Here is a 24,821-nt window from a genome sequence, read left to right as displayed (position 1 = left end):
ACATGTTCTTTGCAGCAGGTATCTTAATCATCTGCGCTACTTTAGCATCAGTGGGAACAGCCACTAGATAAAACGTCCATTTCCGTCCTGCAGGAACCTGAATCGCCAAAGTTACATTTACATTTTTATTGTTGCCTGAATACCTCTGAACACACAAGAGCATGTTCTTTGCAGCATGCATCTTAATCCTCGGCGCTACTTTAGCATGAGTGGAAACATCCACTAGATAAAACCTCCGATCTCTCTCCCACAGAAAGATTAATTGCCAAAGTTACCTTTACATTTTTATTGTCGCCTGAAAACCTCTCGATACACAAGGACATGTTCTTTGCAGCAGGCATCGGAATCCTTTGTGATCCTTTAGCATCAGTGGAAACAGCCACTAGATAAAGCTTCCATTTCCGTCCTGCAGGAACCTTAATCGCCAAAGTTACCTTTACATTTTTATTGTTGCCTAAACACCTCTGAACACACAAAAGCATCTTCTTTTCAACAAGCATCTTAATCCTCTGCGAAACTTTAACTTGAGTGGAAACAGGCACTGGATAAAACTCCGATCTATCTCCTGCAGGATCATTAACCGCCAAAGTTATCTTTACATTTTTATTGTTGCCTAAAAACTTACAGACACACAAGGACATGTTCTTTGCAGCAGGCACCTTGAAATATCCTCCCCCTCCCCTCCCGGGGTGGCTGCAGCCTGAGCGAGCTTCTGCCCCGAGCGGAGCCTAATTGGGGTGGGTCCAGAGCTACAACGCTCTAATTCACCACAGAGCGCAAGAACTTGAACTATGAAGGTCCGCTGATACCGTGGATGTAAATGTTGCTGAATTTTAGGTGCGAGTTTGGCTGTGATCTTTGAAGGAATTTCTGCTTTGGAACGCAAGGGAGTACACAAAATGGTGGATTGCGAACGCTTTAACATCGGAACTCCGAGCACGCTGATATGCCACTAAAGATCCTGGATTGTGCCTGTTTGTGAATGCTCGATCTTTGTCCCGCATGCAACAAGGTATATACAGCCCGAAATAGATTCACCCGCTATACCGGAGCCTTTTTTTCCTGAATGTTACCTGATCTCAAAATGGCGGATCGGGCCCGTCTTAGACTTTAAGCCTTTTAAACGCCCGCAATGGAATAGCGATTCTTGTTCCTACCTGGTTCTAGCATCTCTCCTTATCCAACTACTGGGGCGTTGATGCTGCTTCCTTCCTGCATGTATTGGCATATACCTGCTTGATGCCTGACCCTGTGATGGCGGTGGTTGTTGCTACTAATGGTTTGATGTGCCAAAGTTGATCTGAAACGATCTGAGAGGAGGCCACGCAATTCTTGCCAAGTGAATTGGATGGAAGCAAGGTCTGGCTCCCAAACTCTGTGGCTTTTGGTCCGAGGTGTTTGCAACACAGAATTCTCATGTTGATGATGGAAGGAGGAGGCTATGGGATCTCACAAGTAAACGTAGAGCTCGGCTGCCCGAGTAGCACTGAGAGGACCCGTCCTGCGGAGTACATGCCCGGTTGTCACCGTCATGCAGCAGAAACGTCCTGCGGGAGGAAGGATCGCTCATCGGATCGGCGGCCTCTCTCTCGCTGATATTATATTCGGAACTGGAGCAGCGCTAGAGACCCACGGAGTGACAACGGGCGAGTACTGCCAGCGGGTAATTGCCAAAGCTACCCAAAACGTAATATTAGATGTGGTCCCGACTCGCCCATAAATACACCACTTTGCATAATGGAGCAGATGATGCAGCAGTCGCAATAGGTGCGTGTACAACTAGCCTTCTTTCATTAGTCTGTCCAAACCTGCCATTGTGTGCCATCATTGCTGCGGCAGCCCTGGAGAAATGTGTCATGTGAATGCATTTGTGTGTGCGTCTGTGCGTGTATGAGGGTGTATGTACGGACGCACGTGTGTGTGCGCGCCTGTGCGTGTATGAAAGACTATGTTCACATTTGTGTGTGCTTGTGCTTTGCTGTGATGGTGTGGACATGTACTTGGGTGTTTTGTACTAGAGCATGTGATTCAATGTGTGCTTGTCTTTGTGTGCTCAGATGTTTCTGTATGTGTGCTTATGTCTGTGCGTGTGATGGTGTGTGCATGTACTTGAGTGTTTTTGTACTAGAGCATGGGATTGTATGTGTGCTTGTGCGTGTAGATGTTTCTGTATGCGTGCTTGTGTGGGCCCTCTGTTCGCGTATGATTTTGTGTGTGCTTGTGCATGTCTGTGCGTGTGATGGTGTGTGTGTGTGCATGTACCTGTGTGTACGTCCTTGTGTATTTTTGTTCTGGAGCATGTGATTGTGTGTGTGCTTGTGTTTTTTGGTAGTTTCTGTATGTGTGCTTGTGTGTGTGTGCGTCTGCGCGTGTATGAGAGTATGAGCCCATTTGTGTGTGCTTGTGCATGTCTGTGCATGTGATGGTGTGTGCACGCTGGATTTGTTATTTGCTGGCGACCACTGTCCTGGATATTGATTCTAACGGGCAGATGCCTGACCTTAGGATGGCCACCAGTGTACCAGTGTGCAGTACAGTCCCCTGCCTGACCCCAAGATGGCTTCTATAGTGGTCCCCTCCACGTTGTTTTACTTCCCTGAGACAACAATTGGACATTGACCAGACCTTGAACCTATCCCCTTCCCTGATTACACATCAGGACTTGGAACCTGCGGAACTTACCCCAGACTGTAGAGACCAATCGATTTGGCTGATGCCCTGGGGAGCTACCATATAGCTAAATAGGAGATAGGTTGTGGACTCCCCCCCCCCCCGCCATCACCTACCCAGCCGACCTTGGGCAGATTTTCCCCTCGTCTCTACGTCCTATCTTCCTCCTACCCCTTTACCCTATCCCCTTACCCTTCCTTGCACCATTCACCTTGTCCCCTATGTTCTTTAAATGCTTTTCTTGATACTTATGTAACTTTTAACTGATGTAAATTGCAACATTATTGGTCCTCAAGTAAAGTGCTCTGTTTCCTTCGGGTCTAGCCAGAGCTATATAATAACTCATTAATTATATTTGTTCCCATTTAGTACTCTTTCTCTGTTAGTCTACCTACCTAGCTCCTATCCCCTCTCCCCTGCATCTCTCACCTTGCATGCTAGTCTGCCTAGCCCCCTGTCCTTTGTGCCCTTTGACTAAGCTTTCCTTCTCCCCTTGTTGGGGAAAGACCCAATATTTATACTCTGGAGTCTCAGCAAACCCGCTGAGAGAGTCCACTGCGCCAAGGGAGCCACTCACAGCTGAGGTATGGTATGGCACACCTTGCCAAAGAACTCCCTCTCCCCTTTTTGGGAAAGGATCCAGTATGTAGCCCTTGGAGTCTCAGAGACCCATCTGAGAGAGTCCACTGCGTGAAGGGAGCCTCCCACAACAGAGATAGAGAAGTGATACCACTTCCCCTGGGATCACAGCTTACTGGACTTTGGATGTTTCTTTGACTCGTCTACCAGTTTGTGTCCCCGTCGCCTTTCCCCTCCCCCTTCCATGCTGCGTCCTTCACCCTCCCCTTCTCTTTCCCGCCTTCATTACCTGTCTTCTTCCCCAGTGCCTACCCCCTCCCCTGAATCTTTCCCCTTGCCTGCTTTTCCCCTTATGTATTTGTGCTTATTGTTCATCTCGACCTTACAAGTAATTATGTTGCCATGCTCTAATAACTGTGTAACCTCTGTAACGATCTCACCGGTAACTATGGTCTGATGCTCATGTAAAGCGCTCTGATACCTCCGGGTCTAGCCTGCGCTATATAAAACCTTCAAAATAAATAAATAAATAAGTCCCATAATCTGCGTAATCCTGGTCAAAATCTCTGGTAACATTTCCCTGTCAATGTATTTTTCTTTTTGCTCCGAAGAAAGTGACTCTGCACACTACTCCTCTGACCCTGAACTAGATATGTCAGTATAGTATAGCTGTTAGAGTGAAAAAAAATCACTGTGCTAGAAAGCTGAAAGTTAGTACAGACATTCGTCTTCGTAATGGTAATGTTATAAGACCAAGACCCCAAGTGGATCTTGCCTATGACGTCATACAGTCTAATCGAAATCCAAGATGGCTGACAAATATAAAAAAAATCATTTTAAATCTTCTGATTTGGACACATTTGGCACAAACGTTTATGTGTACAAGTCAGTGCATGTCATGTACATGCCCATGTTACATCTAGGCTGTGACATCATAAATATAAATTAATTAAACAACAACAAAGGAGTGACTAGTCAAACCAGGGCACACCTGACTTGATACAAGAAAATACAAGATAGCTCAGGACATAAATCAATGTTTTAAAAGAACCCTCACTCTCCGACCTGGTCAGTGACATGCTTCAGCATAGGGTTCCACCAGGAGGGCCTAATGCCTCCCTGGTGTGCTTCTACGCTTGTTGTTATAGCGGAGCAGAAAAACAAAGGTGTTATTTGTGTGAAAAAAATATGTGATGGTTAAAAGACTATTGGCTCTGGCCTATCCACTACTTTATTCAAAGCTGGCCAATCATCATTAAAAGGAAGTGGACGGATACAAACTGGGTCTATAAAATAACCAGTGTTATCCGAATTAAAAGTGAAAAATTGGTCAACATGTTTCTGCTTGGTGTCGCTAATCGCTAAGCATTCGTCAGGACCTTTTCATAGGTTCATCGGCGGTATGTGCACCCTAAGGCGCACCCTAACCTGAGGAACAGTGAACGGTAACAACTCAGTTTGTACCAGTGGTCAAATTCTTGATTGCATAAGACCATTTTGAACCTGTAAATAAACAGAGTCATAACAACACTTAATCAGCATTAAGTAAAGACATACATGTCTGTACAACAGGTCAAACTTCTATAACCATAAGGAATTGTCCGAGCTACAATTTAAGTTTAGAAAAATACATTGGGTCACTAAACTATAATTATGTGAGAGAAGTGACACACGACATACTAAAAAAACATTATGTTTTAGATGTACCATCACTCACGGCTTGCCGGAGTTAAGTGTATTGGTTGAAATGAACTAATACCAGGTTACAAACATCACATTTTGGATAAGTGGCTCAATTCCACACAGGCTCAGAGAAGGTTAGAAAAACGATATGGCATTTAAATCTACTCGCTGTAAAATAGAAGCCTATTCGGTTAGGTAATTGCTATAAAGTCAGCAAGTAACAAAAGTCACACCATGGAGAAACAAGCAATTACAATGCAACGGTTTCGCCTTTGGAAAAGTTTTAGCTATTGGCATTGTAAATGACAAAATTTGTATTTTTTTTTTTTTTTTTGTAAAACAATTTTTATTGCAGATTCCAAAAGTCACATGTTAGGGTATACACAGTGTTGTTTGCGCGGGACCTTAGCATTCACCGTGGTACCAAACAGTATGTACACAGCCTTGTAACCCGCATCCCTGAGGCCGGGTGGCAGCGATTGCAAGCAGCACATTTCCACATTACTCAGTGGTGGTTTATACAGTGGTCAACCGCCTTCTGCTTTTAACTTTTTTTTTTTTTGAACCAAACCCTCCCCGCCAGTATCTCAACAGTGTGTACTGCGACTCCTGGTGTCATTGGGGTAATGTATCTCCCTCCCCTCCCCCCTCGCTCTCCCCCCCCCCTCCCCTTCGGTGTGCTGCGGTGTCCAGTGCCTGTGTTCGGTAGAAATGCATTGAAGCTTGTGGGCTAGCTACGGAGTATAGAGTAGATCATGGAGTGTGTGTGTCCGTGGTAGGTGCCGGGATCGTTCTCGCCTCCCCTTGGACCCCGGGGCCATCTATGTCCTCCTCTTCCTCACTTTCCACTGCATCATCCCTGAGTGCCTGGACCAAGATTTCCCATGCCAGCGCCGTTTCCTGAGCTTTCTCGTCTGACCCTCGACGCGCCATCTGGTATCTGAGTGTGCTTTCTGCTGCCGCCCATTTCTGGAATTCGGCCAGCCATTTCCGGTGTGTTGGCGCCGTCTTTGATTTCCATCCCCTGGTAAGTTCCCTCTTTGCGATAAGTAGGCCCATATCTATGAATTTGCTCGTCAGTTTAGTGTTGCGTGTGTGTGGAAACCAGTGTAAGATTGTAGTCGCAGTGTCATATTGCAGGTCCCTGTCTGTGGCTTCGTTCAAGGTGTCGCCCACGTCCCTCCAGAAGTCCCGCAGGTGCGGACAGCCCCGCAGCATGTGCAGCAAGTCTGCGCCTAATAGCGCACATCTGGGGCACGCTGCGTCTTCTGCGCCAAAGTATTGTGATATTTTCTGTGGGGTAAGGTAGGCCCTATGGAGTACGTAGAGGTGTATTAATTGGAAGCGGGCGTTTCTGGTGCTTTTCCTGGCCCTCTGAACCAGTTGAGCCCACGTAGCGTCCGGGATTTCCTTCTGCAGGTCCGTCTCCCATTGGGTTTTAAGTCGCGTCAGGGGTTGTAGATTGGCCTCGAGTAGTCTAGAGTGTAGACATGTGACTGCCTTAATCGTTCCCGCAGCCATCATCGTATATTGGCATGCAGGTGATGTTGGAGGTTCAAGCAGCCCTTCCCCCCAGTGCGCCTGGATCACGCGCACCACGGCCGCATGCAAAAGGTAATCACCCCTAGGAAGGTCGTACTGTTCCTGCAAGGCCTGGTATGGCATGAGCACTCCATCAGAGTATAGGTCCCCCACCACTTGCAGGCCAGCCTCCTCCCAGTTCTGGAGGTTCGACCAGTCACCGCCGTGTGGAAACGCCGTCAACATACCTAGTGGGATCTCAGGCGCATATGGATGTCCCGGACCCGCTCGCCTCTGCATGCGATTCCAACAGAGCCTCAGCGTCCGTTCCTCCTGGGATAGTCCCCGAAGTATGAGTTTCTGTTGTAGGGTAATAAACGCCAGTACATGGCGGGGGGTGCCAGTGTCCCTCTCCTGTTCCGGGCCCCGGTATACCCTTGCAACCTCCTGTGTGAAAAACTGCAGTTGGGCAGCTAAATAATAGAGTTCAAAATCCGGAACTGCGAGGCCGCCCTCGTTCTTCGGGCGGGTCAGGGTCGCCAAGGCTATCCTCCTCCGACCAGTACCCCACAGAAAGGACACTATCTGCGATTTCAGGCGACGAAAGACGCTTCCCGGTATCCACACTGGGAGCGTCCTAAAGAAGTATAACAACCGCGGTAGGGCTATCATTTTAAGCAGGGATACCCTACCTGTCACGGACAGCGGAAGAGTGGCCCAAAAGGCCATATTTCCTTGTAACGTACGGACACAGCGGCCTACGTTGCCTTCCAGCAGGTCAGCAGGTTCATGGAAGACGTGAACCCCTAAATAAGGGAGGCAGTCCGGCTCCCAACGGAGTTTGGGGTGGGCCCAGGGACATCGCTCCGCTTTCCGGAGTGGGAAGAGGCACGTCTTTGTCCAATTCACTTTCAGGCCTGAGACCTCTCCGAATCGCGCCAAAAGGCGCTCCGCCCCCTCCACCGCTTCCTCTGCATTATCCAAGAACAGCAGGAGGTCGTCTGCGTACAGCGATATGTAGTGGTGGGTCCTGCCAACTTCTAGCCCCTGGTAATACTCTCCTTTCCGGGCCAGCGCTGCCAACGGTTCCATCGCGAGGGCAAATAAGAGGGGGGAGAGTGCACACCCCTGCCTAGTGCCCTTATGCACTGCATAGTGATCTGATATCAGCGCTCCTACCCGCACCCTAGCTCCAACCGACGCATAGAGCACTTTCGTCCATCGCACATATCCCTCACCTATCCCAAACCTGTGCAGCACCTTGTACAGGTAGCACCAATCCAGGCTGTCAAAGGCCTTCTCTATGTCTATCGCCATGACCACAGGGGCTCTGGCGAGCGGTGGAGGATCCGCCACAAGCCTCAGCAACCTGCGGATATTGTGTGACGTGTTTCTGGTGGGTATGAAGCCTGACTGGTCCATGTGAATCAGGTCCTGCATGTGGGACACCAATCTGGCGGCTAATATAGTACTTAGTATTTTATAATCTGTCGTCAGCATCGACAAAGGTCGGTACGACGCCGGATCAGTGCCGTCCCTGCGCGGTTTCAGTAAGGGGACCATAATCGCCTCGCGCATCGAGCGGGGCAACTCCCCCTTCTCATGCGCCTCTCGGTATACGAGCTGGAGGCGTGGTGCTAGGATGTCTATATATTTTCCATAAAATTCCACTGGTAGTCCATCCACGCCCGGTGTCTTGTTGCGTGCCATTCTTTTAATGGCCCCTCTAATCTCCGCTAGTTCAATCGGGCCCCCGAGGGCCTCTGCCTGTTCTTGCTCGAGGTGTGGCAGTTGGGTCTCCGACAGCAAGGCGTCAGTCATCTCGGATCGGTCCACTAGCTCTCTCCCATATAACCGTTCATAATATGATGTGAAACAACGCAATATATCCGGTTGGGAGGTGGATAAAGTGCCCTCCGCATTCACCATGGATAGTATCGGAGCTGCGCCCCTACTGGGGTTAGCCAACCAGGCCAGGAGCGTCCCCGTTTTGTCCCCCTCCGCAAGCGCCTTAGTTAGGTACGTTTTGTAATCAAAACTACGGAGGCGCTCTACCACTGTAGCCACCGCCTCTCGCGCAGCGCATACCCTGTCCTGCAAATCAGGGCGGTTGGGCCTTAGTTTCTCTACCACTCGCAGAGTTCGCTCAGCCTTGTCCAGGTCATCTACTAGCGTCCGCCGCGCACCCGCAAACTTCCCTATACAGTGCCCCCTCACCACTACCTTCAACGCGTCCCATTCCATAGCCCTGGAAGAGGCCGTTCCCTCGTTCTCCATGAAGTATTGGGAGATCCTCTCCTCCAACGCTCCGCTGAACGGTGGGTCATCTAGCGTGTCTGGACGAAGCCGCCATGTCGGTATTGGTGAGACCTCGTCCATCCAGGCCAGCGTGAGGAGCAAGGGGTTGTGGTCCGATATCGTTCGTGCCAGGTATTCCGTTCGGGTCACCGACGGTAATACCGAGCGGGAGCACAGGAACGCATCTATGCGGACATGAAGGTCGTGTATACCCGAGTGGAAGGAGTAATCCCTCTCAGTCGGGTGTTGTGCACGCCACGCGTCTGTCAGGTCCCACCGCCCCTGCCAAGTAGACCTGTGCTTCGCTAGCCTGTGTACCGGAGATGCCTGCAGTGGTGGATGTGATCTGTCTAAGGTGGTATCCTCGATAGAGTTGAAGTCCCCCCCCATCAGTACCGGCCCAGTTAAATAAGAGGCCAACAGCCTGGACAACCTGGTAAAGTATGAAGCCTGCTCTACGTTCGGTGCATAGGCGCTACAAAGGACTATCTGGCGACCCCTGAGTAACCCCTCAACTGCTACATATCTCCCATCTGGGTCTACAGTGTGCCTAGTGACCTGGAAGGGAACCCCCGCCCGGATCCAGATTAGTGTCCCTCTAGCAAACCCCGAGTATGTAGTGTGAAACAGGTGACCTCTCCATCTCCGCTGCAGAGCAGCCCCCTCCTTTTTGGTTAAATGGGTCTCCTGCAAAAAGGCAATGTGTACCCCTCTGCGAACTAGGTGGGAATGTATCTTATGCCTCCTCGTCATCGAATTCAGACCCCGCACATTCCAGGACACACATTTCAGTGAACCCATATTAGCCATCGCCCCAATGTAGTCGTTGCAGTCCAATAACAGTTCGCATCCGGACACCTGACTCCATCCCTCCCCTCCCCATCCCCAACGCCCCCCCCTTCCCCCCACCCCGAACCCCACCTCGGGTCTCCCCAACTACCCCAGGCCCTCCCACCCCCAGAATAGGACTCAACTGCAAAGTAGTCACTCCCATCCAAACCTGTGAGCAAACGTGCCCACGAAACTGATTAGTCCGTAGTAAACACCACGGAGGCCTTATGGGCCCTGCGGCACGTGAACTGGCTACTGACCCTTATCAAACCCGTCCCCCAACCCCTTGCCCAATAGTACTCAATGTGACTCGTAAAAGAAAAGTCTTACAGTGGTCTGTCCCAGTGTGCGTGGAGGCATCGCCTTCAAAGACATATCTCACCACTTTCGTGGACAGCTATCAGGGTCCGATGATCTCTCCCGAAGTCTGCGGCGTGACCTTCGGGCCCCTGGCGCCCTCCAACCCCGACAAATCAGTGTCCGAGCCCGTAGCCAGGGCCTCCGAGGCCGAGTCCCTTGTCGATAGGGCCGGCGCTGTTCCCGATACCTCTTTCACCGCCTGTAGCGCCGCCTTCCGTTCTTCCTCTGTCTGCGAGGTCGTTGGCCTCCTGGGCCCTCTGCCGCGGTTGCGAAGCCGACGTGATCGCCTGATTGAGTGGTTCTGGTACTCTTCCTCCGCCCGAGCCCGGGCCCCGTCTGTTCCCGCCTTGTAGGAGTCCCACCAAGTCCACGCTTCTGCTGAAGTTTCGAAAAACAACGCTTTCTCATCCACAATCACCCGGAGTTTGGCTGGGAATAGCAGCGAATACTTCAGTCCCTCTGTGCGTAGTTCCTTTTTAATAGAGAGGAAGGTGGCACGCTGTCTCTGGGTCTCGAACGTGTAGTCCGGGAACAGTGTGACCCTACTGTTGTCCACTTGGAATGGGCCTGCATCCCTGGCCCGTTGCAGGAGCCAGTCTCTGTCTTTATAGTGGAGTAGTTTGAGGACCACTGGGCGGGGCGGCAGGCCCTCACGTGGAGGCCGGGAAGGCACACGGTGCGCCCGTTCCAAAGTGAAGAAGGGAGATAGGCCCTCCGGGGCAACCACCGTTTGCAGCCAGTCGGTCAGGAAGCCCACCATGTCCGTGCCCTCCTTTTTTTCCGGAAGGCCCACCAAACGCACATTATTCCGCCGATTGCGGTTTTCTGCGTCCTCTGCCCTCCTTTCCAGGGCGTGTATCCGCTCCATCGCGTCCGTGAGCCGTCCCTCTATCGATTTCTGAGCCGGTACGACATTTTTCAGGGTATCTTCTGTTTCCCTGACCCTGTCCACCAGCTTCGCATGATCTGCACGCAGAAGCCCCAGCCCCGTCGCCACCTGACCAATATCCTGGTGCAAAGCTTCCTTCGTGGCCGCAATGGCGTCCAGTATCCGATCTTGCATCTGCTGTAACTCCGTGGGGGGTCGTGAGGAGTCGTCTGGCGTTTCCGTGGATGGGCCCCCCTCTCCCTTAGGTCCTTTAGGCTTCCCCATCGTTCACCCTCCGAGCTGGCCCGGGCCTTCAAGGCCGGTCGGTCAGGTAAAGGTGTCCAGGTGTGTGGTGGTTCTTCCGGGGAGTTCTGTGGGGATCAGGTCGGGCACCAGTCGTGAGAGTGTCACCCCTGGATCACACAGCGCGCCTCCACCGCCCGGATAGCCAGGGAGCTGCTCCAGGGTTTGCGCGGCCAGCTCCAGTCCCCTTTCCCCACTCAGCCCCGTTTCGGGGTGTCCGCACCGGGCAGCAGTAGCGGGTCAGAGCCGCCGTTATCCAGAGAAGAGGGCCCCTCCGAAGTATCGGGGGGGGGCAGGCAGCGTCAGGCGGCCCGTCCTAGCACACAGGGTTGGTGCGCCGGCAATCCCAGGTGGGTCTCGCTCAGAGCACGGGGGCCGGGCTGCAGTGGTCTCAGGGGGGTCCCCGCTAGCCTCTCCCAACACTAGCTGGGGCGCCGGCCGCTCTCGTAGCTTCAGGTCAGGGCGCAGGCGGCCCCCAGTGGGCCCCGCCGGGCTCCCCCCAGGGAGAGATCGCAGACCCCAGCGCCCGGGTAGACACTGACTCGGCGCCGTCTGGGTCTAGCGCGGTGATGCGGCGGCCCGGTCCACGTTCCTCCCGGGCTCTCCGCCAGAGGTAGCGCCGCGGTGCAGACGGGGGCAGGGACCTCGATTTTTGGGTCCGAGACTCGGCCGCAGGGCGGGCCTCCCGAACCGGGCTTGGCTGCACCGGGGGTCGGGGCCCGCTCCAGGTCTCTTCCCACGTCCCCGGAGGACCAGGCTCACCGTGGGCAGTCTTTCCCGGTAATCCGTCAGGGTTCAGGCAGCAACTTTGAGATCACAGGCCGCAAAGCCGGGGTCTGGGTTATCGGCCTCGCAGAAGGGGCGGAGCTACTCCGGAGCCTCGTCTCGCTGCCGGGCCACACACCGCCTTCAGGGTCCGCCGCTATACCGGGGGGGGTGCAGTCTCCCCTCGGTGTATGATGTTGCTCTGTACTCTTCTCCCGGGTAGCAAGACCCCCTATGTGGGCTCACGGCCGTCCTTTCGTCCCCGCAGGTCAGGCAGCCGCCATCTTGCCCTCCGAGGGTCCGGGAGCTCCTCGCATCGCAGTGCCCTCCACGAGTATTTCTGCAGCTCGCCACTCCAGCCGGGGCAGACCTGGGTGTCGTCTGCGGGATCGACCCGGTTTTAGCGGGGATCCCGGGTCCGAAACCGGATAATTATAACGGATGATGGGCAGTGGGTCGGGAGCCTCGCTAGGCTGCGACCATCGGCATCGGCTGCAAGCCACGCCCCCTTCAAAATTTGTATTTATGTGTTGGTTTTGAAAACAGATAAATAAATGGCATTGTCATTTACATTGCCAATAGCTCTAACTTTTCCAAAGGCGAAACCGTTGCATTGTAAATGCTTGTTTTAGTGTGTGCCAGGTCCTCACTGGACTGGAAACAAGCATCAAAAAGTAAAGAAAGCAATAGCGGTATGACACTGCCAATACTGGTCGTATCGTAGCGCTATTATTTTCTTTCCTTTATGCCACGTTGCACAGCAGCCAGCGCTTCTGTGCAACCTGTTGGAAAAACATTGAGAAGATCAAAAGGTATTGCATAGGCGAAAAACCTATTGGTTTTGCCAGTGCTTGTTTTTGTGTGTCTGTTCCTTTGGTTTCTCGGCCTCTGGCTACCCTTTCGCACTGCCTGTCAGTGGGGCTCTGGGGGGGGGCTGCTTTTTTTTTTTGCAGAGTTTTATATAGCGCGAACTAGACCCGAACCGAATCAGGTATCAGAGCGCTTTACATATTTTTCCAGTTACGTTACATTTTACGTTTCCAGTTACTTTCATTTTAGGCACGGGGAGATTAAGTGATTTGCCCAGAATCACAGGAGGTTTTGGCGTCGTTACCGAGACTCGAACCCGGATCCCCAGGTCCGAGGTCGAACGCCTTAGCCGTTAGGCCAACTCCTCTCCCCGCATTGCTCATTGCTTCCCATTTTATGTATACACTCCCTGCTTCCTGCTGTAAATGTTCCTTCGCGCTTCCCATTGTAGGGGTACACACACTGCCCCACTTGGATAGGGACACTCACTAATTCTTGCTGTAAGGGTACCCGCACTGCTTACTGCTGCATGGGTGCCCCTACTTCCCCCTGCTCACTGGGAGAGGTGCACTCACTACTTCCTATCGCACGGCACACGCACTGCTGCCCGCTTCGTGGGTACCCTGACTGCTCCCCGTGTTCCCGGAGCACGCACTGCCAGCTGGTGACGAGCCGCTGTCCTGTGCCCAGAGTAACTCCTAACACCCTCGCCCCTGCCGCAGGTGGGCGGCCCCGCCCTATGGCCCCGTGAGTGAAGGCCCTGCCCCAACCTTTGAACGGGCGCGGCCTGTCATGGCCGCTGCGAGGGGGAAAGGACGTCTTTCTAAACTGTCGGGAACACTGGAAAACATAGAAGAAAGCAGGAAAGATTCCCCTTTGAGAAAAGCAAATTGGAGACGGCGTCCTATGGCTATCTCTGTCACATGGCAGAGCCCTGCGCAGCGCGTTCAAGGACACAAACTCGAGAGACTGGAACACGAACCGGACGGGAAGGAAAAGGGGGTAAACTTCTGCAAGAGGAGAGTTTTAGTGACTTCGCCTGAGCTGCTCAACCTGTGGCAGCAGAGCCTCTCCACCCACCCCATCCCCCCCTGCCAGGCTGCAGCACCGCCTCTGTCCCTAGCTCCAGTACTGCTTTCACGTGCCAGTCCACCCTGCCTCCGCCGTGCCGGGCAGTAACACTGCCTCTCTGCCCTGGGCCTGCGCAATGACGCATCTCAGACACTGGGCCCACCGCTGCCAGCACTGGACACCTTCCCGTGCGCCAGCACTGCCTCGTGCCCCCGGACCTGCACAGCAGTCATTCAGCATTGATCGTTTCACACTGCCCTCCGCTTACACACACTCCGGCTTTAAAGCCCAATCCGAGATCAGCCGACATTTTGTACAGTTTCACGACTTCAACTCCAGTGTCATTTCATTTCTGCACACATTTCTTTTTAGCAAAATTCCGTAAGGTTCGGATTGCTGGTATTCAATCTAGCGCCCAGAGGTAGCAAGGACAATCAAAACAAGTCAGGTCCCGGGCCGTGCTGTGATTGGCTGACGTCACGGGGGTGTCCCGGGCCGGCAGCCAATCACAGCGCGGCCCGGGAAATGACGTCACTGGGGTGTCCCGGGCCTGCAGCCAATCACAGCGTGGCCCGGGATACACAGCAACAAGGGGCGGGGCTTAAAAAAAGACCCAGAAACGCCCCCGAATCGCGTTTTCTCTGGAAAACGTGATTGACGGCCAATCTCTTCCAATGGCTAGCCTCCATTTATGGAGCTAGCCAATGGAAGAAGGGACGGTTTCAAGTCCCCACTATAGAGATAACATTAGATTTCGCCTGGGCGGAGCAACTGCTAAGCAGTTGCAACGCCAGGACGAAACCTAAAAAGGAAAGGCTTACATGCACTTTGAGTGCGCAGTACATCATGGGTCCACAGGGGAAGAGGAACGGACATCCGGGTATCTAGTATAAGGAAGGGCAGAAATAACCACCATTACTAACTTTTTCGATTGGGAAATGCGATAGAGCGCAAGGTCAGAAGAGCGTTATCTACTTACTTCCCACTATGTACGCTCCTGTTGGAAACCTAACTTGGTCCTCCCCGGCCCGAATATTGGCGTACTAAAGGGTTTCCTGTTGTAAAGTACTCGAGACACTGTCGCATGGTGGGTGACGTGTTTCCGGTATTCCAGTTAGTTTTACAACAACTGGTGCGCCAACCACGTGTAAGCGGAAACCATATGTAAGCGGAAAAAAGGGGCATTATTAATCCGAACTGGGCAAAGGTTATGTTAACATCCCCACCCTTCAATATGCGAAAATCGCATATCCCGGTTGGTATGTTTTTCATAAACTTATTAAATTTGCTAATTGGGAATCCTCGGTCATAAAACGGCGTTTAACATACTTCCTGTATATCTGTTGGCACTCATAACAACTAGTGTGCTAACCGCATGTGAATGTAAAAACAAAACTTTATCATTACAGCAATCGACAATGGATGTGCACACAACCATTCAACAAAAAACTACATCGTGGTTAGTAAAGTTGGTTGAATGTGGCACTAATAGTATAGCCCCAATATTTTGTCACTACATATTATATCAATAAACGTGGCATGTTTATCTATATATCATTCAAAATAAGGTTTACAAAAAACATATCACTGCAGTAACATAAAAACCTATAAAGTTAAGAATGCAAAAATGAAAAATAAAAGGAACAGGCAGCTGCACCAACATGCAGTTTGTTCCAAGTAGTGCCTTTTTAAGACGCTCTAGGGTGCTCCATCTAGTTGTATTGCCAAGACTCGAGTAATGTATTCATTGGAGATGTTAGGTAATCGCAGCAATTCACGACATCTCTTTGATACCCAAAAGTAATTGAGTACAGAGGGAGGTATATTAGACACATGTCAGACCATTAGCATTTGATAGTACTACGAGTTGACAGAGTACATAATATCAGACACACAGTTAGATACTGGATTGTGAGAAAGATTAGCGTTTCAGAACCGATCCCCAAGGAATGTTGTCGTTTAATCCAGTGAGATTTGTGGCCCAACGATAAATCCATCTCTGTTCTTTCTCAAAAAGAGACTGCTAGGAGATTGTCTCAAGAGATAGCTGTTCTATCACTGTCCAACGTAAATCATTGGTGGTATGTTGAAATGCCAGAAAATGATCAGTTAACTTGGTATTGTTTTTCTTGCAGCGAATATTGCTGCGATGTTCGCAGATGCGTTGTTTTATTTTTCTAGTGGTCATTCCGACATACCTTAAACTGCAAGGACATGTAAGCAGATAAACCACGTTCATGGAATTACAATTCGTGTGAATTTTTTGTTGCCACTTTTTTCCGGGTTCTAGATCAAGTTCTTTCGAGGCTGAAGTTAAATAGCATGCGCTACATGCGCCGCAGGCAAAATGGCCCATCACCGGAGGTAGACCCCATGCATTCAGAACACTTGGTTGTTTGCTGGTAATTCCGTTCATGGGTCGTGTGTGGACCAGTGCATCCTTCAGGCTCCTGGCCCGTTTAAATGAAAACAAAGGTTTTGGCCATTGCTGGTTATTGCTTTCCAGAATGTTCCAATGTTTACAGATTGATTTGCTGACCGCATTCGATGCAGCATTAAATGTTGTCACGCACGTCAACGTTGGGAGTCCTTCTCCACGGGAGATGTTCTCTTCCAGTAATGCTTCTCGATTTTAATTTCGAGCCCTTTTGCAGCTTTTTTTCAGAATCCTTTCGGGATATCCTCTGTTTTTAAGTTTGTTGGTGAGGTCATCTGCCTGATTTTTAAAGACTGAGAACTCACTGCAATTACGCCTCAGCCTAAGATACTGTCCAAAGGGGAGATTCTCCATTAGGGGGCGAGGATTGTAGCTTGAAAAATGAAGCAAATTATTCTTGGCCGTGGGTTTATGATGCGTTTTGGTATGCAATTCATTGCCCACCTTGGAAATCACCACATCAAGAAACACCATTTCATCTGGATGATAAGAGTGAGTAAATTTCAAGTTGATATCGCATGTATTAATCCAGGTGAAAAAGTCCAACAGGACCGCCTCAGGACCTTGACAGATGACAAACACGTCATCTATGTATCTTCTCCAGAAAGATACATATTGACAGAATGGGTTGTGATCAGATAGTATATGTCTGTTTTATAAAACCACACTGGCCGCCAATAAGGACACCAGGAATAAGTAACACACTGTAGCAAAAGTGAGCTTATATCATTTGAATCATTTATATCCTTACAACACATACTATGAACATGTGGATAACATTTCTATTGTAATTAAACTATACAGCACTATACCAAACCCTGATAACATTTCATTAAATGAAACAATGAAGATTCAAGTTTGTGTACTGTCTCAATCTTGATAACAGTTTCCACAGCAAAAGCAAAGGTTGGTGCTCTGAAGGCTCGCCTTTGAGCATTTGCAATTATTTTTACATGACTTTTTGCACCCACAACAAATAAGTTCTTTGAATGCCTTAGATGCCTCCGGAATGGTTGGCCAATGTGGTAACATTACTACATCAATCTGCTTCCAGCCCCAATCATTAAAATTTGTCAATTCTTGCATAGGTACTAAAGTCTGATCCCAAACATGGCCCCTTTGTGTATGCAGATTTTTTTAGCATGTTGAAGAAGAGTGTCTTGTGTTGGTGGGATGTTATCAATAGTTTAGTTGCCACTTGCTAACATGAATAGGTGAGCACTGTTTATTTCATACAATGGTGCAGCTATAACATTAGTACAATGTTTCTCTCAATATTTCCGAAATGTGAAAAGGAGCAACAAAACGTGTTCAAACTGACAGAAATTTAAATGCGAGAGTAGCAGAAGATAGTGCCATCCAGGTGTAATAAGCTGCCTTCTTCCCTCTCCCATGAAAAGCTGACATGGTATTGCAACCTGTAACAGCATAGTAAAAGGTAAGAGATTCATATATATCAATGCCTAAGCTTGCTTCAATATTGTGAGCTGGTATGTAGCAGAAATTTTTCCTGTACCAAAATACTACCACACTTCTTGACATCCATAGTTTATAAAATTCACAATCGCATGAACAGCTACATCAGTATCTACTGTACAAATCATTATGTTTGGAATTACCTTCAGTTGCTACATGGAAAGAATAAAGCATAATTCATGTGTTCGCTTCCTCATAATTGCAAGGCGATATCATTTTGAAATGTATAATTGGTGTGGAACTTGTAACTTTATCCTGACAAGTGACAATGACTTGCTTCCCTTCGATGTTAATAAGTTGCACACCCCTACTCAGTAAACCAAACAACTTTGTCTTGTTTTCTTCTTGTCTAAGGAAACTATGCCCATCTTTGGGTACAGGAGTGTTAGATTCAACTCGTTTGCGAAGACCCTCACCTCTTTTTTCTCCAACACTTTGTTTGATGCTTCCAGTAATATACATACCAAACAAGATCCCATTGTTGCACTTTCCTTGCTTGAATTTCTATGTAGGGTATAAAAACTGTTGAAGTGTAATCATCAAATGTTTTACAAGGCTTGGGAGGTAGCATATTTACTATAGCTGCACATTCTAATATATTTACCTACACCTCTGGATCAGAGTTGTGTATGGTAGTAAACCAGCTGCGATTTCTGTCCTTGTCCGAATTTTCCATTCACAGATTTAGATGGCAGAAAAGGCTGATTCTCATGCTTGAAAAATTCTTCCAAATTATTTTTTTTTGCCTGACACCCAATATATAATCTAGCGCAGATTGAATTCCTTTTAACAAGGATAGTTTGTCTTTGAACTCAGAAGTTTTACACAGACTGGTGCCGAGTAATTGAAGTTTATTCCTTGGTAATGTATCTGTTAAGGGCTTAGAACACGTTTGCAACATCTCATGGAAATAGGAGCTATATTGCTCTAGGAAGCTGGCTTTTTTGTGGTAGTGCTAATGTAAGGGCACACCTTGAAAAAAGTACAGATGACCCTAATGGGTTTATAGAGCTTAAATTAATAACCCCTGGTGCTCTATTTGCGGTACTGTGGTCGAGCAGCATAGGTTTATATGAGGGTAGTGTTAAGCATTTGTTGTATATACATAGTCAATAAATGAGACACTGAAGAAGAAATTCAAGACCAATTAAAAAAATTAAAAGATTTGTATATAATTTTAGACACCAAGATGATCAGAATCAGGTGAGTACTTTACGAGTTATAGATTTTTGTAGAAATAGAAAATACAATTGAATAACATTTTTAGGTATGAGACTCAAACCAGGTAATGTGATTATCCTACGGGAAACACATACACTGCATATATATTTGCAACCGTTTCTGGAGGGTGACTTTTGGGACTTGGGTGCTTAGAGGTCAAAGTCCAAGAAACCACCAGCAGTTTGTTTTGACCTGCCCTTGTGAGGCCAGGTGCAGAGGTGGAGGTTGCGTTAGTAGTCTTGAGCGCTATGTGGTAAAGTCAATTGGAGAACTACCTGCAAAAGAAAGGCTGTAGGGACAAGTCTGGCAGAACCCAAAGGGGAGCTCGCTCTTGAGGGTCTCTGAGCAGAGGGACACAGTTGGTTTACGTGAACCCGGGATGGCGGCTCAGGGTGGGAAGGTGTATTGTCTGGCGGGTCGCTTTAGTTAGAGGCTCTCACTTGGTGACCTGGAGAGGGGGAGAAAACAGGACAGCAGGGCCAACCATTGGTTTCAGTGCAGCCCTTAAATCGGTGGGTAACTCTTGATGAAGACCTCGTGGATCCTGTAGTCCCTAGATGACAGCTTGGTGTCGGGGTCTGTGGTGTCCGGACAGGACATGCAACAAGCCTTGGTAAGTGCAAGGACTCCGGTACCCAGGGTATTGGTACTGAGAGGCTCCTGGAGGGGTCAGCGGCTCTAAACTTGGTAAGAGCAATGGGGATAAACTCCTGGGGTGACTACACCCTCTACAGGACCACTTCCTGGGGAGAGTGGGCATAATCGTGATGCATAGTTCCTAGTTTCACCAAATTCAAATTGGTGAAACCCTTTCCTGGCTGTCCACTTCAGGTGGCCCACCTTAGAGGTGTGCATAGCTTCAAAGTATAACACGCCTTCTGACTAATATCCCACCTGCTCTGATGTCAAATCGGCCCTAGGGCAGGGGGGTGGCATTCCCCAGGTCTGGGGGAACGCTGTTGTCGCAAATCAAGGGCGGTAGAGGCATTGAAGCCTGTGTCCTTGACATGCTATTTCACTAGGTATCCTGCTGGAGGAGGTGTGATTATCTTCAGCCAGAGCAGGCCTTGTTTCTGGCCTCTGAGCGCGTGGGCTCTCACTTACAGGGGGTCAGAAACTTGTCTCTGGTGGCAGGTTGGGTGATGCCAGCGAGCCAGCAAACTAGAGGACTAGTAGGTTTTCGGGGGCCACCTCTAAGGTGCCCTCTGGGTGCACATCATTTTTATTATTTATTATTTATAGAGTTTTGTATAGCGCGAACAAGACCCGTGGGTATCAGAGCGCTTCACATGTAGGATAAATTACAGACATTATGTAGGCAATTGTAGCAGCAGATATACATGAGTATAAGTTCTAAGGAGATAGGCTGTAAGAGGGATTATAAGTAAGGGTTCAACAGCCTATCCGATTAACATTAGGAAGAGAGTGAGGTAGGGTTGTATAGCATAACAGTGCCAATATCGTGTGTGAATAGCATTAAGGTGTGAAAAGTGTTGCCATGTATACGGGATCCTAGGCAATAAAACAAAGTGAGGTAGAGGGTATATCGTATTGTCTGATAGTTACAGATATCGGATCCCTTTGATTTAAGGTAGTACTAATGTGTGTGGCCAATGTATAAACATGAAATCAATCTGTTAACAGGTAATTGATCTTCAGGAAGTTCCAGTCGAGGCCGTCTCTCTTTGGTGAGGATAATCACATCAGTAATCAGTAATCTTCCCTAAGAAAGGTATTTGCTCATCAAGTGGTTCTTCAGTTCGCGTTTGAAAGAAATCAAGTTTTTAATCTTCCTGATGTTCGGAGGCAATGAATTCCAGACTCTGGGGGCGGCTCCTGAGAGCGCTCGGTTGTAGGTCTTTTTCTTACGGAAAAAGGCTGGCCTCAATAGCAGTTCTTTAGCGCTTCTCGTTGGTCTGTTGCATCCCGATAACTTAATTTTCTTGGCAAGGTATCTCGGCATGTTGTAGTGAACTGCTCTGTGGGTAATACAAGCAATCTTCATTTGAATTCTGGCTTCATAGGGTAGCCAGTTTAGTGTCTTCAGGTGAGGAGATATGTGGTCGAATTTCCTCGATCCCGTAATCAGCCTTGCCGCTGCATTGAGACAGGCTTTTAGCGGTGCTATGGATGTTTTGGGTAGACCCGCTAACGTAGTGCAACCGTATTCAATCCTCGAAATAACTAGGGATTGTACAGCCAGTTTTAGGTCAGTCTTTGAGATGTATGGTTTCAATTTTCTTAGATAGTTCAAATGGAAGCGGGCACCCTTAGCCATCGAGTTTATGTGTTCCTTCATGTCAAGGTTCTCATCCAAGGTAATTCCAAGTGACTTAGCTGTCTTAACTAGGGTCGGGGTGCAGTTCAGTGCTGTCACCAGTTTCGTCAGTTCCTTTACCTCAAGGCGGTTCTTTGTCGGTGAGATTAACAGGAATTCTGTTTTATGGGCATTTAGTTTCAGATGGTTCGAGGTTAACCACTGTAGGGCTCTCTTTAGTGTCTTGTTCATTAGGTCAATGTCATCACGGGAGGCGATCTTTATGTATATTTGCGTGTCGTCTGCATACATGTGATAGGGTATCTGTGATCCCCGCAAGATCTCCGTGAGAGGTTCAACATATAGGTTGAATAGATCTGGTGATAATGTTGAACCTTGTGGGACCCCGACTGCAGTAGGGCAAGGGGAAGAGGTCGTTTGATTGACCAGGAAACGCTGGGTCCTATTCTGCAAGAAAGATCTAAACCAATTCAGCACATTTCCCGACAAGCCCATTCTTTCTTGAAGCCTGGTTATCAGCATTTCATGATTTACCGTGTCAAATGCAGATGACAGGTCTAGGAGAATCAATAGGCATGCTTGATTTCTGTCTAGGGCTTGTAAGGCGTCGTCCACGATGTGCAGGATCGCAGTTTCAGTACTATGCCCAGCTCTGAATCCAGATTGGCAATCATCTAGTAATGAGAACTTAGCGATGTGTTGACTCAGTTGGCCTTGTACGCATTTCTCGATAATTTTGGCCAATAAAGGTATGTTGGTCACTGGTCGATAATTGTTCGGGTCAGTTGCGTCCGCTGTAGGTTTTTTGATGATGGGCACGACCTGACCAGTTTTTAGGCAGTCGGGCAGTGTCCCTTGGGTAAGTGAGGCATTTATTATCTCAGTCCAGATCGGAACTAGGGTATGGCTGATTACTCTTACGCACTTTCCCGGTAGAGGGTCTAGATAGTGATTGTTCGGTCTTATTTCCATTAGCGTTTTGGTGATCTTGTCTTGGTCATAGAGATCGAATGTGTCCCACTTTGCCTTATTTTTCGTTTGGGGACTTTCTGTTGGCTCATTGGCCTCTTTTGTAGGTGAGGTAAGGGTTGAGATGTTAGTTGCGGCAGTTGAGAGTTCCACTTCAAGCAGTTTGGTTTTTTCCGTGAAAAATGTAGAGAATTCCTCGCAACTTAAGGGAGTTTTTGGGTTCTCGTGCACTGTTTTAGCTAGCTTATTCGACTGTTGTTTTAAAATCTCGAAGAGTTTCCGTGGTCTGTTTGAGGCATTGTCAAGTTCGGCTTTTATAAAATCTTTTTTGCATTTAATTATCTTCTTGTTATATTGGCTTCTGGTATTCCTGAGGGCAATGAGCTCGGGAGAGGAGGGATGTTGCCTCCATTTCCTTTCGACCAATCTCAATTTGCGCCTGTCCTCATTTAGTGACTCACTGAACCAAGGATTTTTGGGCTTCTCGGATACTCTTTTCAGTGTCTGTGGCATGGTGTCATTGACGATATTTCCTATTGAGGTTAGGTAGTGCTCCGTTAACTCGCTGACATTCAGTCTGTTGTTTGGTGGCTTCAAGCCTTTCTCACATCTTTCCACCAATAGTTCAATATTAGCCTCTTTTGTGTCTCGGACCAATTTTTTGGCCTTGCGGGGTTGTATGGTCCTGCCCTTTTTCATTGTGGTTATCGCGAAAGTTATGGCGTGATGATCGGACCAATCGCACGGGTCAATAGCGAGAATTGAAGTCCCTTTATTCCTTGAAATAATCCAGTCTAGGATCCCTCCTTGTGAGTGCGTGGGATATGTGCAAGCTTGTGTAAGGTTTAGTTCGATGAGGAAGTCTTTAAGTGAGTTAACTAGTTTGTCATTGTCGTCCTCCCAGTGGAGGTTAAAGTCACCAAGGAATATATTGAGGGCATCAGGGTTAGAATTGGTTGTTATGATCTCCATGAGTTGCTCTGAGAACTTTGCGTTATCTCCAGGAGGGTGGTAGAACGCATGCATGTTGCATCTTTGGTTGTTTGCTGATCTTATATTAAGACCAAGGTATTCACAAGACTCCAGGGGGTCAGATTGGAATTGGCTGACCTCAATCTCAGACCTATGGATGCAAGCTATACCTCCTCCCACTTTCTTAGGCCTGTCTAATCTGACAATGTTATATTGAGGAGGAACTAGGAGATCTAAATTAGGTGCAGATGATTCACTGAGCCAAGTTTCAGTAAGGAAGGCCAGGTCTATTTGCTTGTTAATGATGAGAGCAGCTATATCAGATGCATGTTTCGTTGCCGAACGACAGTTTAATAGCAGGCATTTCAGGGGTTCGTGTGAGTTCGGGACGTTGCCATGATCAGATTCAGTTGCCGTTACCTGGATGTGTCGTAGGTTGTTGTGGATAGCTTTCCTGTCATTCTTTCTGGACGATCTGTTGGAGTCAATAGGTACTAATTTGATACTCTCCTCTCTTCCATGGACCGGTTGTTCATAAGATCTGAGTAAGGCCGAGGCTTCTTCATTTGATAAAGGATCGGTTCTGTTTGGTCTGTTGGGCCTGAGTACAACATTCTGGATGTGAGAAACTTTAGCGTGGGTTCCTAACGTCATCTCCCATATTTTCTCAATTGTCTGTGAGAATTTCGACGAGACTTGTACCAAGTTACCTACTAGTTTCTGGAGCTCCTTAACTTCATTCTGAAGTCGTGAGGTTATCTTTATTGCAGTAGCCCTGCTTGTCTGTGTTCTACATTTTGTTTTCCTCCAAAATTGGTTTGTTCTCCTTACCACAGATCTTTCTTTTTTGTCCTTCATTTCGTTGGCATTTTTGACTCTATTGCAGGTGTGCTCATTGTTCCCTAGGTTGAGTGGTGTAGGGGGTGAATCTATGGGTAAGGCACTGTGATATTCAAGACTCACATTCCCAGGTTGATGTGGAAGGGCGTGGTTATCTTCATCGGGAGTTTTTCTTGGAGCTGAGGTTGTAACTTCAGGCGTGGGGGCGTTTTGAGCTGGCAGCATCTGCTCTTCGCTTAGGGCCGGATTCTTCATTCTGTTACCAATGTTGGTAGACTCCGTGCTCCCTTCTATCATAATCTCTGGTAGTGCACTTCCAAATCCAGTGACATCTCTGGAATTAGCAGTTAGATTGTCCTGGACGCCCGATTGGTTCGAGTTAAAGGTGATAGGGTCGTTGGAGTCGGGAGTGACAACTGGTGGGGTCATGTGTTGTTGGTGGCTTGTACCTTCAATGGATTCCTTCAGGGTTTTGAAAGTTATCTTAAATTTCTCGAGTTCTCTGTTAGCTGCTTGTATCAGAACTATTCCCGTTTTATATAGAGTAATGTAAAGATCAGTATTGCTTCTTTTAGTTAGTGAGATCGTTATTTTAGTGCCATGTGGTATGTTTTTTATAGTTTTCGTGAATAGCGTTTTAGTCAAGGCATTACGCCATTTTGCCGTTTTGCCAGTGTAGAATATCAGATCATTCATCATAGCGCCCTTATCTCTATCAAAATAAGGGTCAACGAATAGGGTGTCCGGATTTTTTCTTAAGGTGTTATGTTTGAATTTTTTTGCAGCATTTTTGGATAGGTTAGCTGGGTAATCAATACTCCTTGCATTGGGTCTGGTAATACTTCGGTCTCTTCCATCCATGTCGGCTT

The 24,821-nt window shown here is 48.5% G+C and overlaps 1 protein-coding gene across 1 annotated transcript in view; it reads left to right on the top strand.

Annotated features, from left to right (window-relative positions):
- The first annotated feature begins 1,563 nt into the window (after positions 1 to 1,563).
- The window catches only part of SEPTIN2 (septin 2), an 806,446-nt gene continuing 783,188 nt past the window's right edge, over positions 1,564 to 24,821 (top strand). Inside the window, exon 1 of the mRNA XM_078665713.1 lies at positions 1,564 to 1,767. The gene's annotated coding sequence lies outside the window, so the exon portion shown is untranslated. The remainder of the gene's footprint in view (positions 1,768 to 24,821) is intronic.

The sequence above is a fragment of the Lissotriton helveticus genome, chromosome 11 (genome assembly GCF_964261635.1).
Source record: "Lissotriton helveticus chromosome 11, aLisHel1.1, whole genome shotgun sequence".
NCBI lineage: Eukaryota > Metazoa > Chordata > Amphibia > Caudata > Salamandridae > Lissotriton > Lissotriton helveticus.
The sequence above is the reverse complement of the archived record's forward strand: the minus strand, read 5'-3'. Positions and strand labels throughout refer to the sequence as shown.